The 27201-nt window shown below is 50.9% G+C and overlaps 1 protein-coding gene across 37 annotated transcripts in view; it reads right to left on the bottom strand.

Moving 5' to 3' along the window:
• CLIP1 (CAP-Gly domain containing linker protein 1) overlaps positions 1-26913 on the bottom strand; it is a 136650-nt gene extending 109737 nt beyond the window's left edge. For 16 of the 37 annotated variants that reach the window (XM_070066122.1, XM_070066144.1, XM_070066133.1 and 13 more), the window contains exon 1: positions 26774-26913. The gene's annotated coding sequence lies outside the window, so the exon portion shown is untranslated. Of the gene's footprint in view, positions 1-901; positions 1045-5219; positions 5485-21312; positions 21433-25685; positions 26124-26773 lie in introns of those variants that run through there. The other 21 variants (XR_011385256.1, XR_011385257.1, XM_008250534.4 and 18 more) reach the window with 8 other exon arrangements.
• Positions 26914-27201: the final 288 nt, after the last annotated feature.

Below are 27201 nucleotides of genomic sequence, written 5' to 3'. Positions count from 1 at the left end.
CATTCGTCAGGAGAAGGGGCGATCCTGGGGAAAAGTGCATGCAATGGCCTTGGGCTCCGGCACATTTGGATGAACCAGCACCAACACCCTGTCTTCCAGCTCCCACAGAAACAGGTGCAGAGAGCGAAGCAATACAATGAACAACAAACAGTGACAGCAGCTGAACCGTCACATCACATTTCTTACCTCTGGGTAAGAAATAATTTTTTATCACTAATGATCAAATCCAATCATCTCAAATTGTTACTTGCTTGGTGTTGCGGATATCAGGTATATTTTCACAAAACAAAGAACGCTACATCCACATGAAGGGAGTGTTGATAGCAATTACAGAGCAGAGAGCCACTGACCTACCACATGATCTGCTCTCAGGGAAAATATTTTTGTTGCTCAACCTCCCAGTTTTCTGCTTTTAAATGTCCTGCCATAAGATGTTTAAAACAATGATTTTCCTATCATTATAAAATATCTTGGGGCCAGCGTTGTGGTGCAATGGGTTAACGCGCTGGCCTGAAGCGCCAGCATCCATATGGGTGCAGGTTCTAGTCCCAGCTGCTCCACTCCCGATCCGGATTTCTGCTGTGGCCTGGGAAAGCAGTAGAAGATGGCCCAAGTCCTTGGGCACCCACGCAGGAGACCGGGAAGAAGCTCGTGGCTCCTGGTTCCAGATCAGCACAGCTCTGGCTGTTGTGGCCAACTGGGGAGTGAATCAGCAGATGGAAGACCTCTCTCTCTCTCTGCCTTTCTCTCTGTGTAACTCTGACTTTCAAATAAATAAATAACTCTTTAAAAAAAAATAAAGCACAACAACTATTAAAAAATATCTTTTCACTAAATACAGAGTGTCTGACATCAACGTGTTTATTTTTTATCTAGTGAATTCACAGAAGTCCACACAAACCTAGTAAGACAAGACAGAGGGTACCTCATGGTGTCTGCAGACTTGGGCCAGGCCTCAGCTCACATCCTGCTGGAAGATGGCAACACATTCGAACCACTTGGCTACGAGGTCACGATGATGACCTCACAAATAGGAATTCTGAGGCTGGTCTGTATCTAGGCTAAAACTTGCTACTTAAAAAAAAAAAAAAAAAAAACTCCAAGGTTCTCTATCCCTGGCTGTGGAGCTGCTGACTGGAGAAACGTACTTGTTCCCTTGAAAGTATCCTCCCATTTGAGATGAGCAGCACAGCTCCTACAGCTCAAACCAGCAATGTACACAGAGGGGCGGGTGCCGTGGCTCAGCGGGCTTTGGGTTAACCCCACTGGCCCATTCCTTGAACTTTTTGAAGGCCTCGTATTTACATAATTCAAGTTTGCAAGTTTTTATTTTGGCTCAAGTTTCAAACTTTTTCTTAATATTCTCTACTGGAAAACTAGTCTCTGTGTAAGAACTCTGAAAACTGAGCAGGAAGTAGATCATAAATCCAAAATATCACCCATTACCTTGCCATTCTACTACACTGGCAACTTCACCAGCCCCAATATTTAGTTACTTACTAAGAGGAGAGGCAGAAGTAAGACATTCACTTTGAAAATCCCCAAAGCAGAAACCCTCACTACAGCTGTGGAGCCGTATCTTTTACTCAGAAAAGGCAAAATGGCCAGGTTGTTTCTTTCCCACTTTTCTGAGTTCTGGAGCTCACAGGCCAGTGCAGAAAAAGCACTAGTGAAATCCGGGCAGTGCTGGGTACAGTCTGAGTCCCCGCTACCCCCTTTCTGACCCAGCTCCTTGCTAATTACCGGAAGCAGCATATGACAGCTCGAGTGTGTGAGCCCTGCCACCGACGGGGGCCACCTCCATGCAGTTCCTGGCTCTGGGCTTCAGCTTGGCCCGGCCCTGGCTGTGCTGGCCATCTGGGGAGTGAACTGGCAGATACACAATCTGTCCTTCTGCCACTCTGCCTTTCAAATAAATAAATCTTTAAAAACAAAGAAAATAACTAGTGAAATTTTACTGTGATTCCTAAGAAGTTAAAAATTCCTATATTGAAGGAACTCTAATGAAGAATTAGCAATAATCAACTCCACCCGTTGGGCTTCTGGTAGGTTTTGCTTGTATACATAAACCTTGGGGTTTTGGGGGTCTTTCTAATGTAATTTAAGAATAATTAATTTCTTTTAAAAAAAAGATTTATTTACTTATTTGAAAGTCAGAATTATCCAGAAAGAGGAGGAGAGGCAGAGAGAGAGAGAGAGAGAGAGAGAGAGAGAGAGATATCTTCCATCCACTGGTTTATTCTCCAGATGGCTGCAACAGCCAGAGCTGCGCCAATCTGAAGCCAGGAGCCAGGAGCTTCTTCCAGGTTTCCCACATGGGTGCAAGGGCCCAAGCATTTGGGCCATCTTCTACTGCTTCCCCAGGCCATAGCAGAGAGCTGGATCAAAAGTGGAGCAGTTGAGACTTGAACGGGCGCCCATATGGGAAACCAGCACTGCAGGTGGCGGCTTTGCCCACTATACCACAGCACTGGCCCCAGGATAATTAATTTCATAATCAGGAAAAAATATCTAATGATCTTTGAGTCACATTAAATTGGCTTCAGGGGTTGGCGCTGTGACATAGCGGGTAAAGCTGCTGCCTGCAGTGCCAGCATCCCATATGGGTGCCAGTTCGAGTCCTGGCTGCTCTACTCCTGGTCCAGCTCTCTGCTATGGCCTGGGAAAGCAGTAGAAGGTGGCCCAAGCTCTTAGACCCCTGAACCCGCGTGGGAGACCTGTAAGAAGCTCCTGGCTCCTGGCGTCAGATCAGCGCAGCTCTGGCCGTTGCAGATGGAAAACCTCTCGCTCACTCGCTCTCGCTCTCTCTGTAACTCTGCCTTTCAAATAAATAAATAAATATCTTTAAAAATTGGCTACAACTGAAAAAGTAAGGAATGGACCCTATGGTGTACAGGACCATGAAGGCAGTGCCACAGGGACAGGACGTGGGCACACGTGGACAGCGTCTGGCCACTCACCATGCCCGTTTACCTTCCATGTCAGATTCCCACTGTGTGGCCCTGCTCCCTCTGCAGCTGAGTATGAACCACATGCCTGAGTTCTAGCCAATGGAATGAGAGTAGAGGGTGAGCTGTGTGCTATTCCCGGGCCAAGCTCACAAGAACCTCCCACGTGGCTTCCAACAGCTTGATGGGAACAGCCTTAAAGGCACAAACTGGGGATGGTGGAATCGCAGTGGAGGACGCAAGCGTGGGCCCCCTCTCCACATCTCCCCACCAAGAAACAACTACTCTGGGTTCCTCCAGAACTGAAAATAAATTTTTATCACTTCAAACTCTAAAATTAGTAGGGTTATTTGTTAGAGTGGCCAGATTCCCTTACCGAACACTTGTACAGTGACAGAGATAAAACCTCTGCTCAGAGCTCTGGAATCCTCCAGGCTAAGTAAACTACTTCAAAAAACTAACTTTGAGGACACACATCTGAGATGGAAATGCTTCAGACCAAAAAAAGCATAATAATATGAATAAGTAAAAGTAAAAAGTCATTTCACTGGCAAGAATGAAACTTTATTTAAAAATTTATTTATTTATTTGAAGGCAGAGTTACAGAGAGAGGAGAGAGAGAGGTCTTCCATTGGCTGGTTCAATTCCCAGATGGCTGCAATGGCCAGGAGCTGTGCTGATCCAAAGCCAGGAACCAGGAGCTTCATCCGGGTCTCCCACATGGGTGCAGGGACCCAAGGACTTGGGCCACCTTCTACTGCTTTCCCAGGCCATAGCAGAGAGCTGGATCGGAAGTGGAGCAGCCGGGTCTTGAACCAGCGCCCATATGGGATGCTGGCACTGCAGGCAGGGGCTTTACCCACTATGTCACTGTATCTGCCCCGAAGCATGTTTTTAAAACACATGGTTTGGGGACAGGCATGTAGCTCAGTGGTTAAGGCACTACCCACATCAGAGTAGGTGACTGGACATCCGGCTCTGGCTCCTGACCTCCTGACCTCCAGCCTCCTGCTGATAAAGACCCTGGGAGGCAGTGCTGATGGCTCAAGTAATTGGTTTCCTGCCACACTTGGAGATCAGGACCAAGTTTCCAACTCCCAGCTTCAGCCCAGCCCTGTACTGGCCAAGCAGGGTGTGAGGAGAAAACCAGCAGATGGAAGCACTCTCTTTGTCTCTCTCTCAAATACATTTTTTAATTAAAAAAATAAACTCAGGTTTGATTGCAGCACACTGAAACTAAGGCTGACAATGACATGGTAACTGTTCAATATGATTGAAATTACCCATAATAAAAGGCTTTTATTACAGAAGACACATATTTTAATCAAATCTGGTTATCCCCCTTTTTGCTGACCTCCTGCAGTCTTCCTTTTTTTAATATGCATTTGAAAAGTAGAGTGACAGGAGGAGGAGAGACAGAGATCTTCCATCTGCTGGTTTACTTCCCAAATGGCTGGTCCATGCGGAAGCCAGAAGCCCAGCACTGGATCTGGGCTTCCCAGGTGCACTGGCAGGGAGCTGGACAGGAGCGGAGCTGGCAGGACTCTGACGCGGGAAACCACCGTTGCTTAACACGCTGCATCACAACACTGACCCCAACCCCTGGCATTCTAAAGACACGCTTAAGCGATTTACAAAAACAAGACATTCCTCAAAACGAGCCATTCCCTAAAACAAGCATGGTGTAAATTAGGCTCAAATGATTCTGCTCTGATTCTTTCAAGCTTTGTTTATTAATTTTTTTTAATGCCATGGCTCCAAAAAATAGAAGTATAGAAAGAGCTAGAGTGGGAAAGGAGCCGGCTGGATTCTGTCCCAGCTACAGGACCCTCCCAGACCCTAGAGTCCGCACGACCACCTGATGACACTCATCAAACCCCACCCTTCTGAATTTCAAATTCAAAACCTGTAAGTGAAAGTTCAAGGACTCAGGTGAAGCCGCTGTGGCTCTAACTGCCGGCAGTGGAGAAGGAGCCCCGTTCTGATAAGATCGGCTTGACCAGCTCTGCCTCTCCTGGCACCCGCAGCCGCCCTGGATGGCCCCCAGCAATCACAGCTCCCTGGCGAAGGCAGGCCCTTTGCGGTCAGCTTCCCCCAGCAGCAGCGGGAAAACAAACCTGGAGATTCTGCTGGGAGGCAAAGTGGAGCTGAAGGATGGGCAGTGAATTTCACCTGCCAGGAGAGGGAGTTCCAGCTTCCAGAACCCAGGGTTCCGCTCGGCCCTGCTGCAGGAGCGGCGCCAACCCAGCCCAGACAGGTGGAGGGACTTACCTGGAGCCGCCCGAGCTCCCTTCTGTCCTAAAACAACTTCCTATGTCCGTGAACTTAATCACAGAAGGGAAGGGGAGCCACGTGAGAGCAGTGTGAAGTCCAGTGAGAGAGAGAGACTTCTGCAGCGACCTCGCACTCAAGCTGAGAGGAAAAGCCGAAGGCTGCGCTCTCAGCTCCGTCCTGGGACGGGGCAGTTCATTCACAGCGGTGCGTCCTGTGAAGTCACGCTTATGTAAGTGCTGCACAGTGTGCCACTCGCTGCCCCACCCCCAGCGAGGGAGACGCGAAACCTGAGCTCCTTGCCTGCCTTACACAACACCCGGGCAGCTTTCCAAGCTCAGCGCTGTCACTGAAGAGGGGCAAGTTATTTGATTTTTTTCCCTTCTTTGTTTTATTTCTGTGTATACAGAAAAAACAAAACTGAAGGGTACTGGCATCTTTTCTTCAATTCCTGAATGAAAACAGAGGAGGATCAAGTCCTTCAACTGCACCTGAGACCAGCAAAACAAATCAATGGTGAACTGAGCTCTCTTCCTGGAGCCAGGCCTGGTATCCCGGGCCCAGGCGCGTTCTAGCCCCACTCCCGAGGTCACAGGCAACAACTCAGAACAAGGAGACACGGGCACTCTCTGGCCCTATCTCTTCCTTCTCTCGGCTGCCCCAGCCACTCGCAGGCTTGTGTCACTGGAGGATGAAGCGCACCGCTCCCCTCTTGTTTGCGCCATCACGCTATGACTACGTTCCTCGTGGCCAGCACTGAGATGCGGTTTCTTTTTTCAGCCACAGGACTGTGGCACACAGAGTTCAGAAGAGTTCTTAGCTGACTCAACACCAAAACAAGAATCCACAGAACTGCAGCACCAAGTAACTGTGTCTTCCTCCCTAAGCACACGAGCGTGGCGCCCGCAGGCGGCTTCCCATCCCAGGGCTGCTCAGCAAGCTCGGTGCAGCCGTGGCAAGATGCCCACCACCACCCGCCCAGGGTGCTCAGAGGTGCAGGCCTCAAACTGCATGACTGCACTTGCTGGCGCTGCTATGCTTTCTTAGAAGGACGCTGTCTGGCCGGCGCCGCGGCTCACTAGGCTAATCCTCCGCCTGCGGTGCCGGCACCCCGGGTTCTAGTCCCGGTTGGGACGCTGGATTCTGTCCTGGTTGCCCCTCTTCCAGGCCAGCTCTCTGCTGTGGCCCGGGAGTGCAGTGGAGGATGGCCCAAGTGCTTGGGCCCTGCACCCCATGGGAGACCAGGAGAAGCACCTGGCTCCTGGCTTCGGATCAGCGCGGTGCGCCAGCCACAGCGGCCATTAGGGGGTGAACCAATGGAAAAGGAAGACTTTTCTGTCTCTCACTGTGCACTCTGCCTGTCAGAAAAAAAAAAAAGGACGCTGTCAGGCCGGCGCTGTGGCAGGGGGTTAAAGCTGCTGCCTGCAGTGTGGGCATCCCACATGGCAGCAGTTCAAGTCCTGGCTGCTCCTTTCTTCTCCCTCCCTTCCTTCCTTTAAAAGAGTTACACACAGAGAGGAGATGCAGAGAGAGAGAGAGACAGAGAGAGAGGTCTTCCATCCTCTGATTCACTCCCCAACTGACCACAACGGCCAGAGCTACACCAATCTGAAGCCAGGAGCCAGGAGTTTCTTCCGGGTCTCCCACACGGGTACAGGGGCCAAGGACTTGGGCCATCTTCTACTGCTTTCCCAGGCCACAGCAGAGATGGGTTGGAAGTAGAGCAGCTGGGACTTGAACCGGCGCCCATATGGGATGCCAGCACTGCAGGCGGCAGCTTTACCTGCTACACCACTGTGCTGGCCCCTGCTCCATTTCTGATCCACCTCTCTGCTAACGTGCCCGGGAAAGCAGTGGAGAAGACCCCAAGTGCTTAGGCCCCTGCACCCACGTGGGGGACCTGGACGAAGCTCCTGGCAGTTTGGGCCATTTGGGGAGTGATAGATCTCTCTGTCACTCCTTCTCTAACTCTGCCTTTCAAATAAATAATATATAAATCTTTGAATAAAACCAGAAAAATGCTAACAGAAACAGATTGTTAGACAAATGGGTAATTTCAAATTTCCTGATAATGGCATTTTAGAAAATTTAAAAATATAAGTAAAAACTGTTTTAATAATTCAATTAAGTCCATATCTAAAATATGCTATCTAATATACTGTCTAATATACTGTTTCAAAACATAATCAAAATAAGATTAAACATTCTTTTTTCATACCAGGTCTTTGCAACTCATTGTGTATTTTCTACTGTCACCACATCTCCATCTGAACTCTTCAAATTTCAAATATTCAACAGACATGAGGCATGAGGCCTGTGTAACACAGGCCCAGAACACACTGTGAAGGCACAGTACCAAGTAGGCTCCTCTTCGCAACAACAGTAAGGCTCCCAACCAACCAGCCCAAATCGCAGTGGCTACGCAACACACTTTCACACTCCACGACGACACACGTGAGGGATACGGCAGAGGAGTGTAAAACATCAAGTTGTTTATAATTTAATTGTTCTTAGGCTTCATAAAGGAAAAAGTAGCCCTTACAGAAAGAGGAACTTTAAAATATCTGACAGGGGACATTTATGAATCAGGAAGCCCTGTGGGTGAAGGGCCAAGCTAAGCCCGCTGAGTCTGAAAACTGCTCACACGACACTCAAAACAGAGACGGGAGCTGCAGGTAAGAAAATATGGGATGTGTGTCTCAAGACCAGAGACAGAGCCGGGGACGGCCGACAGAGCAGGAGGCAGCATCTCGAGCGCAGAGAGGGGTGAGCGTGGTGGGGCCGGAGCTACGGGCGTGCTGGCTCTCCTGCCCTTCTGCTCACAGGACACCAACGCCAGGTCAAGGAGAGTGTGAGCAGAATTCGGGGAAAGAGAGGCTGGGGACGGCGGGCAGACCTGCAGGACCTGACTGCAGTATCAGCTCTTCATTTCTTCATGCAAACTAATAAACCGCATTAGAAATAGTCTAATAGTCATGATTTAAGATGTAGACCCGGGGAAGAAGAAGCCTCACTCTCACTGTCTCAGCCCACTGGCCTTTTTTTTTTTTTTTTTTTTAAGATTTATATATTAATTTGAGAGACAGAGTTACAGACAGAGGGAGGGAGGGAGGGAGGGAGGGAGGGAGGGGGAGAGAGAGAGAGAGAGAGAGAGGTCTTCCATCTCCGGGTTCACTCCACACAGATGGCCACAATGATCAGGGCTGGGCCAATCCAAAGCCAGGAGCCAGGAGTTTCTTCTGGGTCTCCCATGCAGATACATGGGCCCAAGCACTTGGGCCATCTTCCACTGCATTCCCAGCCACATTAGCAGTGAGCGGGATTGGAAGTGGAGCAGCCGGGACTTGAACCCACATCCGTATAGGATGCCGTCACCACAAGCTAAGGCTTAACCTACTACACCACAGCACGGATTCAACAGTCAGTTCATCTTAAGGAAGCAACAAAGAGAACACTCCTTGGCACATTTACACACTGTAATCAAGTGATGTGAAACACCGTGCCAGCTATCTGAACGTGTGCCCTGACAACCACCCTTGACCCTGGGTGGACAATGTTGTCCAAGGCAGGGCACCTGGAAGGCTCAGGCGCGTCAGGCAATGCCAGCTGACCATGAGTGACGTGAAGCCACCTGAGGTCGCTGCCAGCTCTGGGTCCCAGAAACCTGCCCCTCAGACACAAGGGGAGTGTGTGTGATGTCCCCTAACACAGCTCAGGGCACAGGCCACAGGGAGCCACGGCATGCTAAGTGAGACAAGAGGGAGAAGGCAAGCAGGGCCCGGGTCACTGGTTTCAGCTGAGTTAGGGGAGCAGGACACGATCTTGAACACGGCGGCGGGCAGGGGCCCGCCAGCAGCTCTGCTATGGGAACAGGAAGGGAAACTCCACACTGCGCCTTCATCCCGCCACCTCAGCAGGACATTCCAAGGCTCAGAAACAGCTGGACGATTCAACAGGGGAAAGGCCGCATGGCCCTGCCAGGAACAAATGCTCCGAAGTGCAAGAAAACCATCTCCCAACGCGGGAAGAGCAGAAAGGCAATCCGTCTCCCAGAGAGCTGGCCTGCTCGTTGGAGGAACAGCCACGAGAGGGCTGCAGGGCCTCGACCTGTTCAGGAGTCCAGAGCCCTGGGAAACACGCAAAGGCCTTCCTGAGTATCACCCAACACTAGGACACAGTGCAACGTCTCAGATTTCTAAATGTACGGTAGCAGGAGCCTAGGACTTGAAGTAACTAAAAATCCCTACACAGAGTGAAAAATCAAATTAAGAAAACTATTTCACTATTTAATTTTTCAGATAAAATGGAAAAAGTGGCATCTTAGTTGAACTTGAAAATGACCACCAAAAACCTCCTGGCTGAAAAACAGATCCTCACAGGACTGAGAGCTGCCTGATGCCTCTCTCAAGGTCATCCAAGTCATTTCTGTACCACCTTTTATGTGTTTTTAAAGGTTTATTTATTTATTTATTTGAAAGGCAGAGAGGCAGAGAGAGAGAGAGAGAGAGAATGAATCTTCCATCCGTTGGTTCACTCCCCAGATGGCTGCAATGGCTGGAGCTGCGCTGATCAAGAGCCAGGAGCGGCACCGTGGCTCACTAGGCTAATCCTCCACCTGCGGTGCCAGCACTCTGGGTTCTAGCCCCAGTTGGGGTGCCGGTTCTGTCCCAGTTGCTCCTCTTCCAGGCCAGCTCTCTGCTGTGGCCCGGGAAGGCAGTGGAGGATGGCCCAGGTCCTTGGACACTGCACCTGCATGGGAGACCAGGAGGAAGCACCTGGCTCCTGGTCAGCACAGTGCACCGGCAGTAGTGGCCATTTTTGGGGTGAACCAACGGAAGGAAGACCTTTTTCTCTCTCTCTCTAACTCTGCCTGTAAAAAAAAAAAAAAAAAAAAAAAAAAGAGAGCCAGGAGCTTCTTCCAGTGTACCTCTTTTTATAAACTTAGTTTAAACACAAGCTAAAGGCAGAGTTGATAACTTATACATTTCAGAAATCATTACAAAGTATGACACAAAACAATACAATAAGGGGCCAGCACTGTGGCACAGAAGGTTAAGCCTACTTCTGCACTGCCAGCACCCCATATGGGCACTGGTTCAAGTATTAGCTGCTCCACTTCCAATTCAGTTCCCTGCTAATGCACCTGGGAAGACAGCAGAGAACAGTTCAAGTACTTGGGCCCCTGCATCCACATGGGAGACCCAGAAGAAGCTCTTGGCTCCTGGCTTCAGACTAGCCCAGCCCCAGCTGTTGTGGCCATGTGGGACGTGAACCAGTGGATGGAAGATCTCTTTCTCTTTCTCTCTGCCTTTCAAATAAATCTATTTCAAAAAAATAAAGGAAGAGAAAAGGAGATATGGAGATGCAAGCAAAACTACAATGTGAAAAACGGCAACTTAACCGCGGTGCCGCATGTCCACGCCTGCGTTCAGTTCCACACGCCTCCACTGAGCTCATCACCTTGCTTTCACAGGATTTACCACAGCAACTCGAGAGAGCCAGGCACCAAGGCAAGAGCACTCACAGCTGTCTGCTAAGGCAAGGCCCCCGCCTGCCACAGTGATGTCCTTGTTCATTGTGGTCAGAGCGTCCTGCACAGGGTAGACTCTTCATTCCACTGTCAAGATCATTAACCAACATCAACATTTCTTCAATGACCTCCAGCTCCCCTGGAACCCCATCAAGTGTTCCATCACTGCCACCGGGAGCCCATTGCTGCCATCACCCCGCTTCACAGGGAAGCCCCACCGAAGGATGTCAGGTAAAGTGACCCTGGGGCACACACTGTGACGCAGGTTAAGCCGCTGCTTGGGACATCCGATCCCCGTTATCGGAGCGCTGGACTGAAGGCCTGGCTACTCCGCTTCTGATCCAGCATCCCTGCCGATGTACCCGGAAGCGGCAGGTAACGGCTCAAGTCCTTGAGTCCCTGGGGAGTGACTCAGCAGCTGTCAAGGCATCTTTCTTTCTGTCTCTCCCTCCCTCTGTCAATCTTTCAAATAGGTACATCTTTTTTTTTTTTTTTTTTTTTTTTTTTTTTTTTTGACAGGCAGAGTGGACAGTGAGAGAGAGAGACAGAGAGAAAGGTCTTCGTTATTTCACCCCCTAATGGCTGCTGCGGCCGGCGCACTGCACTGATCCGAAGCCAGGAGCCAGGTGCTTCTCCTGGTCTCCCGTGCGGGTGCAGGGCCCAAGCACTTGGGCCATCCTCCACTGCACTCCTGGGCCACAGCAGAGAGCTGGCCTGGAAGAGGAGCGACCAGGACAAGAACCCGGAGTGCCAGCACTGCAAGCGGAGGATTAGCAAATAGGTAAATCTTAAAAAAAAAATTAATAAAGTGTGGGGCCCACGCTGTGGTGTAATAGCTTAAACCTCCACCTGTGGTGCCGGCATCCCATATGGGCACTGGTTTGAATCCCGGCTGCTCCACTTCTGATCCAACTCTCTGCTGTGGCCTGGGAAAGTGGTGGAAGATGGCCCAAGTCCTTCGGCCCCTGCACCCATGTGGGAGACTCGGAAAAAGCTCTTGGTTCCTGCCTTCGGATCAGCGCAGCTCTGGCCATTGCGGCCATCAGGGGAGTGAACCAGCGGATGGAAGACCTCTCTCTGTAACTCTATCTTTCAAATAAATAAAGTAAATCTTTAAAAATAAATAAATAAATAAGTAAAAATAAAGTGAGCCAGAGTCCTACATCACGACTGCGGCTTGTCTTCAGCCATCTCTCACCTTACTGGACCAGGACCGCGGGATCTATTTGCACTGGTATTTCTCTGCATACCCATGTGTAAGTATTTATGCACATTTCAGTTACAATACATAGCTTTTTAAACAGGTCAGACATTTGGCACAGTTGTGTTTTTTTTTTTTTTTTTTTTTTTTTTTTGACAGGCAGAGTGGACAGTGAGAGAGAGACAGAGAGAAAGGTCTTCCTTTGCCGTTGGTTCACCCTCCAATGGCTGCCGCGGCCAGCGCGCTGCGGCCGGCGCACCGCGCTGATCCGATGGCAGGAGCCAGGAGCCAGGTGCTTTTCCTGGTCTCCCATGGGGTGCAGGGCCCAAGCACCTGGGCCATCCTCCACTGCACTCCCTGGCCACAGCAGAGGGCTGGCCTGGAAGAGGGGCAACCGGGACAGAATCCGGCGCCCCGACCGGGACTAGAACCCGGTGTGCCGGCGCCGCTAGGCGGAGGATTAGCCTATTGAGCCGCGGCGCCGGCCAGGCACAGTTGTTAAAGACTCCACTTGAGATGCCCACATGCCACCTTGGGAGTCCCGGGTTCAACTCCCACCTGAACTTCTCATCTTTCTGTAACTCTGCCTTTCAAATAAATAAATAGATCTTTAAAAAAAAGAAAGAAAAGAAAGATAAGTAGTGTTTCCACTATATGTTTAAATATGAGTGTAGGGGCCAGCACTGTGGCACAGCAGGTAAAGCTGCCACCTGCAATGCTGGCATCCTATATGGGCGCGGGTTCGTGTCCTGGCTGCTCTACTTCCTATCCAGCTCCCTGCTAGTGGCATGGGAAGAATAGCAGTGATGGATGAAGTGCTTGGACCCCTGCCACCCATGGAGATCTGGATGAGGCTCCTGGCTCCTGACTTTGGCCTGGCCCAGAGTCGGCTGTTGCAGCCATTTGGGGAGTGAATCAGCAGATGGAAGATCTCTCTGTTTCTCCCTCTCTATACATCTCTCTGACTTTCAAGTAATAAATAAATCTAAAATCTTCAGAGTGAAAGCTTACTTAGACACTGAAGGACTGACTCAAGACATTAAAGATCAGAAAGTTAATTGGCTCCTTAATTTAAAAGGTGCTACAGGGGCCAGCACTGTGGCAGAGGGAGCTGAGCTGCCTCCCGGGGTGCTGGCACCCCATACAGAAGTGTTAGTCCCGAGTCCCAGCTAATCCACTTCTGATCCAGCTCCCTGCTGATGACCTGGGAAACCAGCAGAAGACGGTCCAAGTGCATGGGCCCCTGCAAGCATGCGGGAGACCCAGAAGCAGCTCCTGGCTCCTGGATTCTGGCTGCTGATTGGCCCAGCTCCAGCTGTTATGGACATTTGGGGAGTGTACCAGCAGATGGAAGACCTCTTTGTGTCTCTCCCTCTGAGTGTAACGCTGCCTTTCAAATAAAAAAAAAAAAATCTTAAAAAAAAAATAAGACGCTGTCAGCAAATAGGAACACTTAAAGTGATAGGGTCACCACTGTGGTGCAGCAGGTAAAGCCACTGCCTGCAATGCTGGGAGCTCTCTCTGTCACTTCCTCTCTCTGTGTAACTCTGACTTCCAAATAAATAAATAAATCTTAAAAAAAAATTAAAGTATGTGTGACATAATACAGAGAAGAAACTGCACCCAGAGTTTCAAAGTCCACAGCAGTTTAACAAAGCAGCCAGAGAGGGTTACAGACCAGCCCAGGCAGAGAGCTGGGCCCTTAGACAACATTTTTACAAAGATGGAAACAAACTCTGTGTTATGATGCAACTGCCTGCAATTAGGAATGTCTGCACAGCTCGGTTTGAGTGAAGATTTATTTTATGTTCCTACAACTTACAGACACAAATCAGCAGCTGCCCAAAGTTCTTCCATCTACAAAAGTTTTTTTTTTTTTTAATGTAAGGCTGAATAACGTGAGCTATTTTGCAAATTTACACAAAATTCTATAAAATTCCTATGACTTTGTAACTCCAGTGTACACCAAGAGCTTACAGACGGGATCTTCAACGGGACTGAAATGACCAGCCCAGGTTAGTCCCTCCCAGAAGAACGTAATGGGTCGGCAGTGGTCAATTACACTCATGTGTAAAAGGGAGCAGAGTGCTTAATACAGCGTCAGAAGACTTCAGACTCAGAGACCTTAGCAATCCAGTTCAGCTTCCTCATTTTATCACTGAGGAAACAGGTTTTAACAGTGAAATCACTTGGCGAGGTCACAGTTACCTAACAGTCTGGGACTTACACCCAGATCAGAGACTCCTGACCCTGAACTTGGCTGCTGAACACAAGGTGCACAGCCGTGAGACGCATCCGGCAAGCAGGTGCCAGTCTCCCCGGGGAGAAGAGGGAGCGCACTGCTGCTTGTCCTTCAACAGTCAGGCCCGGCCATGCCGAAAGCAAACGCCCACCAACTGTTTGTTCTGAACACGAAAAGGGCACAAGGAAAGCTCACAGAGAAACCAAGAACTTCCTGATGGGCTTTTTTTTTCTTTATGAAAGCTTTCTTGTTTTTCCTTTGCCAGCGAGCAAATGGGCTGCTGCAAACCCTCAGAGCCAATGGAGAAAACCACCACCCTTCTCCCTTCACAATACTGTGAAGCACCTGGCTATTTCAAGTATTCCAGTCGACCAAATTTACTCACCAGCCCGTCAGACTGTTTCCATGCAACCCCCACTAGATGGTGTAAGTGGAAACTAGGAATTGGCTTCATTTCAATTTTAAAATGCAGCTTCAGGAGCCGGCACTGTGGCACAGCAGGTGAAGCCGCCGTCTGCAGCACTGGCATCGAAATGGGCACTAGTTCGAGTCCTGGCTGCTCCACTTCTGATCCAGATCTCTGCTAATGCACCTGGGAAAATAGTGGAGGATGGCCCGTGTGCACCTGCACCTATGTAAGAAATGCGAATGAAGCTCCTGGCTTCAGCCTGGCTCAACCCTGGTCATTGCAGCCATTTGGAGAGTGGCCCAGCAGATGGAAGAAATCTCTCTCTCTGCCTCTGCCTGCCTGCCTCCCTCTCTCTCTCTCTGCCTCTCCTCTGTAACTGTGCCTCTCAAATACATAATTAAATCTTTTTAAAAAAAATGCAGCTTCAATGTTGGTTATCTGTGTGCAGGTAACCTGCTACACAGAAACACAGGAAACAGTACCAGACCCTACAAAGAAAAACCCCACCTTTAATTAAATTGTGGGAAATAAACCGACATACACACACAGAAAGGCCTAAAACTTGGCCAGGCACACGTCTGACAGCAGCAGCATGAGTTGCTCTTCCATGCTGAATACTGAACTCCTCATAAACCACAAGTTCTTCATTAAGAACGTGCCCTTCAGTAACAACTCTGCCACTCAAACCAACTTCTAAAACATGACAGGGAGAGAGAGTTTTAATTTCCAACATTGGTAAAAGTGTTTTTCTTTTTTTTTTTTTTTTTTGACAGGCAGACTTATACAGTGAGAGAGAGAAAGGTCTTCCTTCCGTTGGTTCACCCCACAAATGGCTGCTACAGCCGGCATGCTGTGCCAATCCAAAGCCAGGAGCCAGGTGCCTCCTCCTGGTCTCCCATGCGGGTGCAGGGCCCAAGTACTTGGGCCATCCTCCACTGCCTTCCCAGGCCACAGCAGAGAGCTGGACTGAAAGAGGAGCAACCGAGACAGAATCCAGCACCCCAACCGGGACTAGAACCCGGAGTTCCGGCGCCGCAGGTGGAGGATTAGCCTAGTGAGCTGTGGCCCCGGCCCTCCATTCTTAAACTACAGAAAAAAAATGCAAGGTTGAAACCTAGCTTCCTTTAGTACTAGGTGAGGAAGACTCAGAGACTACTGGAAATAAGAAAAAAAAAAAAAAAAAAGAGTTCCAACATTTACTGTGTTTAGCATACATTAATTCACATAATCTTTACGACCCTCACGTGAACCAACTATCACCCCCACTTTACAGAGGAGGAAATGGAACTCCAAAAGTTGAATAATTCATACAAAATCTCCCATAAAGTGCCAGAGCTGGGATGTGCTGCCAAGCAAAGCACTAAATTCCTGATCTTTTTTTTTTTTTTTTTTTTTTACTTTTTTTTTTTAAAGGCAAAGCAGACAGATGTTCCATCTGATGGTTCACTCCCAAAATAGCTGCAACAGCTGGTTCTGGGCCAGCCCAGAGCTAGGAGCTTGGAACTCCTTCCAGGTCTCCCATGCGGGAGGCAGGGAGTCATGGACTTGAACCACGGCCTGCTGCCTCCCAGGGTGCACCTCAGCAAGAAGTTCGATCAGAAGCAGAGTAGGAACTGGAATCGGCACTCGGATACGGGAGGCAGGTGTCCAACAGCATGTGAACTGCTGTACCGGACACCCACCTCTGCGCTAAGGCTCCCACTCTGTGTTCCCTCAGTAGCTCTGGGTTCCTCAGGAGCAGGGCAGTGCCTGCTTCCCTCTACTTTGTATCCCCAACGTCTTAGTATAGTGTCTCCCTATTGTGGGTGCTCAACAAGTATCTGATAAATACAGAATTAAAAGACAACTGGGGCCGGCGCTGTGGCATAGCGGGTAGAGCCACCGTCTCCAGTGCCAGCATCCCCATATGGTCACCAGCTCTGGCTGCTGCAGCCAATTGGGGAGTGAACCATCGGATAGAAGATCTCTCTCTCTCTCTCTTTCTCTGACTTTCAAATAAATAAAGCTTAAAAAAAAAAAAGACCCCACAGCTCACACACACTCACTAGGACAACTACAATAAACAAGACAGACAATATCAGATAACAGTAAGTGTTGGTGAGGATTTGGACTAACTAGAGCCTCATTCAGGAGCCACAGGAGCCATTCAGATTCCGGCCCATCACGTCTCTGTTTTTAGCCATACATCCTCTACCTATGGCAGCTGTTTCACCCCGTGGGAAAGACAGCTCCTCCACCCAGCTGTCTTCAAAGCACTCAACAAACGCTAGACAGAGGGCATTTCAGGTGATTTCTCCCACTCCACGGGATGCTGTCCACTGCAACCCAAAAAGCTTTACTACAAATCTAACCATGCATAAAATAAACACAAGGGGGCCAGCACTGAGGCACAGCATGTTAAGCGGCTGCCTGCAACACCAGAATCCCCTTCAGTTCAGCTCCCTGCTGATGTACCTGAGAGCAGTGGAAGATGGACCAAGTGTCTGGGCCTCTGTCACCCACGTGGAGACCTGGAAGAAGCTCCTGCCTTCAGCCTGATCCAGCCCCGGTTGTTGCAGCCACTTGGGAAGTGGAAGAGTGGATGGGGCCGGCGCCGCGGTTCAATAGGCTAATCCTCCACCTGCAGCACCAGCACCCCGGGTTCTAGTCCCGGTTAGGGTGCTGGATTCTGTCCCGGTTGCCCCTCTTCCAGGCCAGCCCTCTGCTGTGGCCCGGGAGTGCAGTGGAGGATGGCCCAAGTGCTTGGGCCCTGCACCCCATGGGAGACCAGGATAAGTACCTGGCTCCTGGCTTCGGATCAGCGCGATGCTGATCCAATGGCAAAAAGGAAGACCTTTCTCTCTGTCACTCTCTCTATCCACTCTGCCTGTCAAAAAAAAAAAAAAAAAAAAAAGAGTGGATGGAAGATTGATTTCTCTCTTGTTCTTTGTCATTCTGACTTCCAAGTAAATAAATATTTAAAAAAAAATAAGATAAAACAAATAAGGGCCATAGTAAAACTACTTTATAAGGGAAAAAAGAGGGGCCAGCACCTTGGTGTAGCAGCTAAAGCTGCCACCTGTGGTGCCAGCATCCCATATGGGCACCAGTTCAAGTCCCGGCTGCTCCACTTCTGATCCAGCTCTCTGCTATGACCGAAGAAAGCAGCAGAAGATGGCCCAAGTCCTTGGGCCCCTGCACCCATGTGGCAGGCCTGGAAGAAACTACTGGCTCCTGGCTTCAGATCAGCACAGCTCTGGCCACTGCAGCCAACTGGAGCGAATCAGCAGATGGACGACCTCCCTCCCTCCCTCTCTCTCTCTCTCTCTGCCTTTCCTCTTCTCTGTGTGTAACTCTGACTTTCAAGTAAATAAATAAATCTTTTAAAAATAAAGAAAGAAAAAAAAAAAAAAAAAACAAGACAACCTCACAGAAACTTCACTGGAAAATTTTTTTAAAAAATATCTATTTATTGGCCGGCACCGTGGCTCAATAGGCTAATCCTCTGCCTTGCGGCGCCAGCACACCAGGTTCTAGTCCCAGTCGGGGCGCCGGATTCTGTCCCGGTTGCCCCTCTTCCAGGCCAGCTCTCTGCTGTGGCCAGGGAGTGCAGTGGAGGATGGCCCAAGTACTTGGGCCCTGCACCCCATCGGAGACCAGGAGAAGCACCTGGCTCCTGCCGTCGGATCAGCGTAGTGCGCCAGCCGCAGCGGCCACTGGAGGGTGAACCAACGGCAAAAGGAAGACCAGTCTCTCTCTCTCTCACACTGTCCACTCTGCCTGTAAAAAATTTCTATTTATTTATTTGAAAGAGTTACATAAAGAGAGAAGGAGAGGCAGAGAAAGAGAGAGAGGTCTTCCAACTGCTGGTTCACTCCCCAATTGGCTACAATGCCCAGAGCTGTGCTGATCCGAAGCCAGGAACCAGGAGCTTCCTCAGATTCTTCCCACATGGGTGCAGAGGCCCAAAGGCTTGGGCCATCTTCCACCGATTTCCCAGGCCATAGCAGAGAGCTGGATCGGAAGTGGAGCAGTCGGGACTCGAACCGGTGCCCATATGGGATGCCAGCACTGCACATGTCAGCTTTACCCACTGTGCCACAGCGCCAGCCCCTGGAAAGCATTTTCTAAAATCTAAGCTAGGGGTAGGTGTTAAAGATGCCACTTGGGACGTCTGCATCTTATATAGGAATGCCTGAGTTTGAGTCCTGGCTCCCCTTAGGACTGAAGCTTCCTGCTAATGCGCACCTTGGGAGAAAACAAGTGAGGGTTCAAGTTCTTGAGTCCCTACCACCCATGCAAGACCCTGAACTGAGTCCTGGATCCCAGCCCAGCCCAGCCCTGGATGCTGTGGGCATTAGGGGAATGAACCAGAAGATGGACAATCTTTCTCTCTCTGTCTTTAAAATGGAAAAAATAATTTCTTTCACTGGATTCTATACTAGATTCTCTACGTAGCAACCTAAGCAAACTACACGAGCCTTACAATAGGAATCAGTGATGCAGTTTCATCTGACAAAGACACACACCTCCGTCTAATTGCCCAAATTCTTGTACACAGAGTTTTCATGATAAAAGTTTTCTTTCGGCCGGCGCCGCGGCTCACTAGGCTAATCCTCCGCCTAGCGGCGCCGGCACACCAGGTTCTAGTCCCGGTCGGGGCGCCGGATTCTGTCCCGGTTGCCCCTCTTCCAGGCCAGCTCTCTGCTGTGGCCAGGGAGTGCAGTGGAGGATGGCCCAGGTGCTTGGGCCCTGCACCCCATGGGAGACCAGGAAAAGCACCTGGCTCCTGGCTCCTGCCATCGGATCAGCGCGGTGCGCTGGTCGCAGCGCGCCGGCCGCGGAGGCCATTGGAGGGTGAACCAACGGCAAAGGAAGACCTTTCTCTCTGTCTCTCTCTCTCACTGTCCACTCTGCCTGTCAAAGAAAAAAAAAAAAAATAAAAGTTTTCTTTCATTAGGCTATAAAAGTTACGCAGCCTATAAAGTTTACTTACTCTATTGTCTGGAAAGGAAAAGTCTAAACAGGTTCCTTCCTGCCTTGGGTATTAGAACCTAACATCTCCACTAAGAAATCAGCATGTGGGTTAAATCAGAGAGCAAGCAGGAGGTCAAAAGACTTCATTGAAAGATTTTCAGGGGCTGGCACTGTGTCGTAGTAGGCTAAGCCTCGGCTGGCAGTGCCAGCATCCCATATGCGTGCCAGTTTGTATCCTGGCCGCTCCTCTTCCAATCCAGCTCTCTGCTATGGCCTCGGAAAGTAGCAGAAGATGGTCCAAGTGCTGGGGGCCCTGTACCCACATGGGAGATGTGGAAGAAGCTCCTGGCTCCTGGCTGTTGCGACCATTTGGGGGGTAAACCAGTGGATTGAAGACCTTTCTGTCTCTCCCTCTCTGTCTGTAACTCTACCTTCAAACAAATAAATAAAATCTTAAAAAAAAAAAAAAGCTATTTTAGGGGTCAGTGCTATGGTGCAGCAGGTTGGAGCCCCTGCCTGCAGCACCAGCATCTCATATGGGCACCAGGTTCAAGTCCTGGCTGCTCCACTTCCGATCCAGCTCTCTGCTATGGCCTGGGAAAGCAGTGGAGGACGGCCCAAGTGCTTGGGCCCCTGTACCCGAGTGGGAGACCTGCAGGAAGCTCCTGGCTTCTGGCTTTGGATTCACTCAGCTTTGGCCATTGGGGAGTGAACCAGCAGATGGAAGATCTCTCTGTTTCTCCCTCTCTCTTTAACTCTTTCAAATAAATAAAATAAATATTAAAAAAAAATTTTTTAACAGTGTGGGCTTTTAGTCCAGCCATTGAGACACGGGTTAAGATGTCTGCATCACTTATTGGAGTGTCTGGGCTCAATGCCTGGCTCTGGCGCCTGGCTCTAGGTCCCTGCTAATGCAGACCCTGGGAGGCAGTGGTGATGGTACAACTAATTGGGTCCCTGCCACCCACATGGGAGACCTAGACTGAGTTCCCAGATCCCGGCTCTGAAGAGTCAATCAACAGATGGGAGTCTCTGCCTCTCTCTGCCTCACAAATACATTAATTTTAAAAATTATTCACAGGGCCAGGGTTGTGACACGGTGGATTCAGCTACCACCTGCAACACCCGCAGCTCATACAGGTGCCTGGCTGCTCCACTTCTGATCCAGTATTCTTGCTAACGTGCCTGGGAAGGCAGCAGAACATGGCCCAAGCACTTGGGACTCTGCCACCCATATGGGAGACCCAGATGGAGTCCCTGGCTCCTGACTGTGGACTGTCCCAGCTCTGGCTGTTGTAGCCATTTGGGGAGTGAACCAGTGGACAGAAGACCTCTCTCTCTATCTCTCCCTCTCATGTCTGTAACTTTACCTCTCAAATAAATAGAAAATCTTAAAAAAATTCACTTTAAAAATGATATATTTTTCAGGAAAACATCCCTATTATTGCTTCTCTTTCCTGAAAACAAAGAGGAAAAGAAGGCACCTGCAGACCAGGAGGGGGGACCTCGTTAAAGCCACCTTCGCTTCTGACATCAAACCCGAATTTCAGACGATTTGCACATCCTGAACATCTGGGTCTTCAGGCCCTTAATTTGAGAAGATATTATAAATCAAGAACTCAGCGATTCAAGTGTAAAAAAAATAGGCAGAAGTTAATCTGGGAACTGATCCAAGCTATACTTAGACATAAGCAAGCAAAGCAGAATACAAAAACCAAACTACTTAATTCATGTTGGTAGCAGATGAGAACTCACGCTTATGTAAAACACCAGGGAGGCAAATGCCTGCCTGTGGCCTCGGTGGGATCCCCGAGAAGCGGCGGACGGAGATGCCGGAGAGGGTCCCCAACAGGAATTCTGGGACACGACTATTTCCTCTTCCCAAAGACACACAAAGAATAGTTTTAAGATGTTGTTGGCAATAAACAGACAATTAGAACACAGACCCACCCATTGAGTTAGTGCGAATGGAATCCGTCCTGGGAGTGCCAGATGGAGACTTAAAAAAAAAAAAGCTCTTTTACTAACTGTGGCCAAGATTCCTTGGTACTTAGTGCCAGAGCCAGGATATTAACCCAGATGTCCTAGCCAAATTCAAGGTTGGTTATGTGCAGTTTGCCAAGCTACAGAGGGGGGCAAAAGACTTCCTACTGTTCCCCTCATTGAAATCTGAAGAGGTCACTCTTCCTTGAAATTCTTGCACACTGCCATCAGCCAACATGCTCTCTCTTAGAAGTCCACTGTGAATTCAAGGGCTGATGTGAAACTATGGATTTTTGGAGTTCCACCTCTGTGGGAAACACATTATGTGCATTAAATGCATATAAGAAACCCACAGTAGGCTGGCTCAATAGGCTAATCCTCCTCCTGTGGCGCCAGCACCCCAGGTTGCTGGTTCTGTCCCGGTTGTTCCTCTTCCAGTCCAGCTCTCTGCTGTGGCTTGGGAAGGCAGTGGAGGATGGCCCAAGTGCTTGGGCCCTGCACCTGCATGGGAGACCAGGGGGAAGCACCTGGCTCCTGGCTTCAGATCAGCGCAGTTCGCTGGCCGAAGCAACCACCTGGGGGATGAACCAACAGAAGGAAGACCTTTCTGTGTCTCTCTCTCTCTCTCTCTCTCTCTCTCACTGTCTAACTCTGCCTATCAAAAAAGGAAGGAAGGAAGGAAGGAAGGAAGGAAGGAAGGAAGGAAGGAAGGAAGGAAGGAAGGAAGGAAGGGAGGGAGGGAGGGAGGGAGGGAGGGAGGGAGGGAGGGAGAGAGAGAGAGAGAAAGAAAGAAAGAAAGAAAGAATGAAAGAATGAAAGAATGAAAGAAAGAAAGAGAAAAGGAAAGAAAGAAAATGAAAGAAAGAAAGAAAGAAAAGGAAAGAAACCCACAGTAGTTTAAAGCCTCCCTAAACAGTTATCTAAGAAATTCATATCCAGGGCAATACTGACACTGCTTTCCAATTAAGACTGGAAAGACAATATAAATGTTTACATTGAACATAAATTTGAAACTTAAAAGGCAAAAAAGGGAGTTGGGATGGGCATTTGGTGCAGACAGCCACAAACCACACCCGTGTGCCTGGGTTCCAATCCAAGCCCTTTTCCGGTCCCAGCTCCCTGCCAGTGTGCGCTCTGGGAGGCAGCAGGTGTTGGTTTAAGTGCTTGGGTCTCTGCCACCCAGGTGGGAGACCCACATTGAGTTCCAGGCTCCTGGGTTCTGCCTGGTGCAGCCCGGACTGTTGCAGCCATTTGGGAATTGAACCAGGGAATGAGAGATCTTTCTCTGTCTCTCTGCCTTTCAAATAAAATGAAAATTAAAAAAAAAAAATTTTTTTTTTGTTTTGTAAGAGAGCTGTGCTGCCAGAAGCACAATTCCAGAAAAAAAAAAAAAAAATATGTACACACAAACATCAGGTGCAAGGCCTGCCAGGAAAGAATACACTCAGCAGCAACTATGACTCAAGGTTTCACTGCCAAGGTGGCCTGTGCTTTGCTTAAAATAACATAAACCAGGGTTCAATTCTAAGGCTGCATTCACTTTACCTTCATCAAAACTAACCACAGGACATAAACCATCACCTATCGTTTAGGATCTCTAAATATTGTAACATAGACCTATCCAAGGCCTACAACTCAGGAGCCGTGAACCACTGCCTGCTCCCAGGCACGCTGCTCCCTCGGGGCGCCACAGCCCCTCACAGGCTGCAGCTCTCAGCTCTAAAGCTGCTTCCTCCGCCGCTGCGTCTCCTCTGGCTGCCCCCCCAACACGCCCATTACCCTCACCTCTATTCCCAAAGCTTCACACCGCCCAGCCGCCAGCCACGCGTCACTTTGTGTTCAGACCTGAAGGGGAGTTCCAGGAGACTGGGGTTTCTGCCTGTCTTAATCACGGCTGTATCAGCAGCATCTGGAGCTGCACCTGACACACTCTGGAAGCTCCCTAAGTACCTGCTGCAGGAGTAACAAACGAGACCTAATTACAGCCCACAGGTAGGTCCACCACAGCTCCAGAAACTGCCTTGGGGGAGAATATCACTGCACGGGAAACCAGAAGCACGACTAACAAACACTACACTCGACCTCCCACCTCCTTTGCACAGGGAAGGGGAAATAAGTTGATTATTTGAATAGTGGAAAATTCAGTGAGGTGAAAAGCCTCACTTTAGTTAACACAAGATAGACGAAGCTTTCATCTAAGGTCAACAAATATTAAATCACCCTCCTGTGACTTTACAATCCTTCCTTCTGCTTCTTCCTTTAGATTTGACCTAGAAAACCAGTCTCAGGGCTGGCGCTCTGGCGTATCAAGTAAAGCCGCCACCTGCAACACTGGCATCCCATATGGGCACCAGTTGGAGTCCCGGCTGCTCCACTTCTGAGCCAGCTCCCTGCTAATGTGCCTGGGACAGCAGCAGAGGTGGCCCCTGCACCCACCCGCGTGGGAGACCTGGAAGAAGCGCCTGGCTCACGCTTGGCCCAGCTGTAGCCATTGTGGCCATTTGGGGAGCGAACCAGCAAACTCTCCATAACTCTACCTTTCAAATAAATAAATAAAATCTTAAAAAAAAATCAAAATTTATACTTCATGGTTTCAATTAATTAAACAAACACTGACTGAGCATGTGGAATTCTGTAGAATTCTACAGAGGATACCAAAACTGGAAAGCAAGGTTCCTGCCCTAGACAGAAAGACATGCACACACATATATATGCTAATATATGCATATATATTAACATGTATTTAGGAAGATCAAGAAATCTAGCTGTGAATACTAATGAAGAACCAAATGGCCAATATTCAAAGCTGCCTCTCTTTGTAAGACAAATCCAGCTCTTAAGACACTAATCGGGCCGGTGCCTCGGCTCAATAGGCTAATCCTCCGCCTTGCAGCACCGGCACACCGGCACCCCGGGTTCTAGTCCTGGTCGGGGCGCCGGATTCTGTCCCGGTTGCCCCTCTTCCAGGCCAGCTCTCTGCTGTGGCCAGGGAGTGCAGTGGAGGATGGCCCAAGTGCTTGGGCCCTGCACCCCATGAGAGACCAGGAGAAGCACCTGGCTCCTGCCTTCAGATCAGCGCAGTGCGCCGGCCGCGGTGGCCATTGGAGGGTGAACCAACGGCAAAAGGAAGACCTTTCTCTCTGTCTCTCTCTCTCACTGTCCACTCTGCCTGTCCAAAAAAAAAAAAAAAAAAAAAAAGACACTAATCACTGAGTTTTCAATCACATCATCAGACAGTAACAGACAACCATTACTGAATTAACTCATATGCATTATGGATCATATACAATGTGGTGGACTCAATGTTAGACACCAGGTAAAAACTAAAAAAAAATAAAAATAAAAATAAAATAAAAATTAAAAAAAATTAAAAGCTGCACCAAATTCTAAATCCTTGAAGGACAGAAACCAGGTTTCCCTAAGTTGTGCCTTAGCAGAGGCTGGAGCGCAATGACTCCTGAGAATCTTGATTTTCAGACAAAATATTCATGCAGGGTCTCACCGAGTTTGCCCCCCCTCCTTTGAACTAGGCCTAGTGGGAAGCCAAAGATGGACTTCACCACTTTCTATGAACCTCCAAAACTGGGCACACGGTGGCATTTAGCCTATTCAGAGTTCCTGGGTTTGATTCTCAGCTTCCTAATGCAGACCTTGGGAGGCAGCAGGGTGGCAGGGACTGGGCACCTGCCATCCACCTGAGAGACCTGGATTGACTCTGGGCTCCCAGCTTCAAAGCACCCAGCCTCAGCCGCTGCAGGCATCTGGGAAGTGAACCAGTGGGTGCAGCTCTTTCTCTCAAATAATTTGGGGTGGGGAGGGGGTCTCACAAGCCCCTGGCCAAGGAGTCACCCATTTCCTTTGCCTCACTCAAGTCTGCCCTTGCTCCTTGCCAGATTCACTGTACTAAGCACTCAGACTCAGAAGACCTGAGTTCAAATTCCAGTCCCACCGTTTATGGGTTCCTTGTCACTTGCCAGCCACCTGACCTGTCTGTGCCCCCTCCATAAATGGGGACAATAATAACACCCTCATTGGGTTAGCCGGATGAAATGACATAGACGCAACACCTGCCCGAACCCCACAGCCTTCCATAAATGTTCACTGTTATTATTTACAGAGGGAAAGAAAAAAAAAAAAAAACCCACGCCTCGGATTCTTGCCACAGCATTAAACCTAAAAGTCACAACGCTGCTCCCCGGGATGGAGAACGCCATCGCTGACAGCAGGCACCCGACTCAGCCTCTGCAGCGAGCCGAACTCACCGAGCTCCCGCGGCCACGCCGCGGGCCCTGAAAGAGGAAGGAGGCCAGGCTGCTGAATCACACCCGGGCACGACACACGCCGCCTCTCCGGCGCCCTCCGCCTCCAGCGCGGCCGCGCGCGCCGGAGTTTGGCCGGAACCAGGTATCTAACCCGATTACCGGCTCAACGTGCCGTTTCTCCCAGCGCAAGAGCAGGGCCGGCGCTCGGCGCCTGCCAGGTGGGAGAGCCACACGACGGGCCGAAGCGGCCGGAACCGTCCAAGTCCCGCTTCTGCTCTCGGAAAACAGCTCCGGGAGGGACGAGTCACCTGCCGCGAGGCCCCGGCCCCGGCCCCGGCGGAGCGCTCGGGTCACCGGGCGGCGGTGTCAGTCCAGCGGCCCCGGAGCTCCGGCCGCGTCCCCCCGTCCACCCGCTCCGAGAATCACAGCCCCGCTCGGCAGGAAAACAAAAGCCGGGCCGGTCGGGCAGGGCGCGCCGGGGCAGCCGGGGAGGCCAGGCCGGCCGGCGCGTCCTCCATGCCGGCGCGCGGGCACCGGGCGCCCAGGGCCAGGGGACGGGCGGCGGCGCCCGGGGCAACAGGTCCTGGCCGGCCCGGGCCTCCCGGCTGCCCGGCCGGCCCCCAACCCTCCACCCGCCAAGGCCGAGGGCAGGGGAGAGGGCGCCGGGGAGGGAGCGGCGCGGGGGCAAGGAGTCCAAGCTCCATCTTGAGGCCGGCGCAGGGAGGGAAGGCCCGGCGCAGCGCTGGCAGGGCAGGCCACTTTCCCGGCTCCCGAGGGGGCGCCGCAGGGTCCCGCGGCCTCCGGGGCCGGCCACCGGGAGCTTCCAGGGTCCCCTCGGGGGCGGCCCCCGGCGCGCCGGGGCTCCGCTCCCCCGACCCGGCCCGGACGCCGGGCCCCACGCCGGCGGGGCGGGAGCCGGGAAGGGAGGACGGGATGGGAAGGGGAGAGGGCCCGCGCCGCGCCCCGCTCACCGCCTCGGACGCCGCCGGTCGCCGCCACCTGCCCCACTGCAGCAGCAGCAGCCGCCCGGCCGCGCCTCCCGCCTCCCGGTCCGTCGGCTCGGGGCGGGGGAGAGCGTGACGCGCAGCCACCGCCGCCGCCGCGGGGCCGGGCGGACGCGCGCCGCCAGCAGAAGACGCCGCGCGGCTCCTCCTCCCCGCGCCCGGCCGCCGCGCCCGGGCCCCCACCGGCCCGCGCCCCCGCCGCCGCCGCCTCTTTTGTCTGCGGCCCCCGAGAGGGGGACCCGGGGCCCCGGCTGCCGCCGCGCCGCCCTCACGTCCTCGCGAGCCCCGGCGTGCCGAGCAAGGTGCGTGGGGAGACCCGAGAGGCCTGCGCCGAGGGGTGGCTCATCATTTGGGTTTGTGCCGAGTTTTCTGCCAAGTGTTCCCAGAATCTGCAA

This window comes from Oryctolagus cuniculus, chromosome 21, assembly GCF_964237555.1.
Source record: "Oryctolagus cuniculus chromosome 21, mOryCun1.1, whole genome shotgun sequence".
Lineage (NCBI taxonomy): Eukaryota > Metazoa > Chordata > Mammalia > Lagomorpha > Leporidae > Oryctolagus > Oryctolagus cuniculus.
This window is presented reverse-complemented; position numbering and strand designations above follow the sequence as displayed.